This window comes from Neopelma chrysocephalum, unplaced genomic scaffold (genome assembly GCF_003984885.1).
Source record: "Neopelma chrysocephalum unplaced genomic scaffold, ASM398488v2 Primary Assembly neopelma1_93830, whole genome shotgun sequence".
NCBI lineage: Eukaryota > Metazoa > Chordata > Aves > Passeriformes > Pipridae > Neopelma > Neopelma chrysocephalum.
In genome coordinates this window covers 1-1,868 of record NW_020922543.1, presented here as the reverse complement: position 1 = coordinate 1,868, position 1,868 = coordinate 1, and the positions used below count along the sequence as shown (strand labels likewise).

The 1,868-nt window shown below is 65.3% G+C and overlaps 1 long non-coding RNA gene across 1 annotated transcript; it reads right to left on the bottom strand.

The window, feature by feature from the left end:
* Window positions 1-126: 126 nt before the first annotated feature.
* Window positions 127-1,801, bottom strand: LOC113980354. The gene is made up of 3 exons (XR_003538125.1): window positions 1,703-1,801; window positions 749-844; window positions 127-196 (listed from the first exon to the last, which is right to left on the bottom strand). It is a non-coding gene; the product is annotated as an uncharacterized LOC113980354 (long non-coding RNA).
* Window positions 1,802-1,868: the final 67 nt, after the last annotated feature.

Here is a 1,868-nt window from a genome sequence, read left to right as displayed (position 1 = left end):
CCCCCCAGACTCCCCAGGACCCCCCAAGACCCCTCCAGGACCCCCCCCGGACCCTCCAGAACCCCTCCAGGACTCCCCAAGACCCCCCCAGGACCCCCTGGACCCCCACGGGCCCCCCCAGACCCACCCTCATGGCATCCAGGGCCCCCCTGAGCCGCTCCCTCTCCGCCGGCTCCGGGGTCAACTTCACCAGCTCCTGGGGGGGGGGTGTCAGGTGAAGGGGCCCAGGTGTGTCCCCCGACAGGTCTGGGGACCCCCAAGGCACCCAGGAAACCCCCCAAAGGGACCCAGGTGTGTCCCAGGTGTGTCCCCCCTCTCCAGGTGTGTCCCAGCTGTCCCCAGGTGTCCCCAGATGTCCCCAGGTGTCCCCAGGTGTGTCCCAGGTGTCCCCACGTGTGTCCCAGGTGTATCCCAGCTGTCCCCAGGTGTGTCCCAGGTGTGTCCAAGGTGTGTCCCAGGTGTGCCCAGGTATCCCCAGGTGTGTCCCCAGGTGTGTCCCAGGTGAGTCCCAGCTGTGTCCCAGGTGTCCCCAGGTGTCTCCAGGTGTGTTCCAAGTGTCCCAAATGTGTCCCAGGTGTGTCCCAGGTGTGTCCCAGGTGTGTCCCAGGTGTGTCCCAGGTATCCCCAGGTGTGTCCCAGCTGTCTCAGGTATATCCCAGCTGTCCCAGGTGTCCCCAGCTGTCCAGAGGTATCCCAGGTGTGGCCCCAAGTATGTCCCAGGTGCCCCCCCAGGTGCCCCCCAGCGCACCTGGAGCAGCAGGTGGTACTTGAGCACCCTCTGCATGGGCACCATCAGCAGGTCCCGCAGCGAGAACCGCCCGTTGTTGGCCCGTTGGGAACATTCCTGGGGGGCACAGGGGGGTCAGGGGGGATCACAGGGGGGGTCACAGGGGTCGGGGGAGTCTTTTGGGATCAGGGATGGGGTCAGTGGAGGTCACTGGGGTCAGGAGGTCATTGGGGTCATGTAGGGGTCGCTGGGGGTCATTGGGGTCATGGAGGGGTCAGTGGGGGTCACTGGAGTCAGCAGGGGCCATTAGGGTCAGTGGGGGTCACTGGGGCCATGGAGAGGTCAGTGGGGGTCACTGGGGGTCATTGGGGTCAGGGGGTCATTGGGGGTCACTGGGATCAGGGGTGTCACTGGGGCCAGGTGGTCATTGGGGTCATAGGGGGTCATTGGGGTCGGGGGGGTCTTTTGGGTTCAGGGATGGAGTCAGTGGGGGTCACTGGGGTCAGGAGGTCATTGGGGTCATGGAGGGGTCAGTGGGGGTCACTAGGGTCAGCGGGGGTCATTGGGGTCAGGGAGGTCACTGGGGTCAAGGGGTCACTGGGGTCATGGGGGGTCATTGGGGTTGGGGGGGTCTTTCGGGTTCAGGGATGGAGTCAGTGGGGGTCACTGGGGTCAGGAGGTCATTGGGGTCATGGAGGGGTCAGTGGGGGTCACTAGGGTCAGTGGGGGTCATTGGAGTCAGTGGGGGTCATTGGGGCCATGGAGGGGTCAGTGGGGGTCATTAGGGTCAGGGGGTCATTGGGGTCAGGGGGTCATTGGGGGTCACTGGGGTCAGGGAGGTCACTGGAGTCAGGGGGTCATTGGGGTCATGGACGGGGTCAGTGGGGGTCACAGGGGAGTCGTGGGGATTGGGAGGGGTTGGGGGGAAATTGGGGGTCACAGGGGAGGTCCGGGGGGGGGGGGCCAGGTGCCCACCTGGAGCTTCATGCGCAGGTCGGTGCAGGTGGAGAGTTGGTCCAGGCGTCGCGCGGCCGCTTCCACCTGACTGCAGTACCGGCCATAGAGCAGGAACCTGGCACCAAATCACCCCAAATCACCCCAAAATACACCCCAAATCCACCCCAAATCCACCTGACTGCAG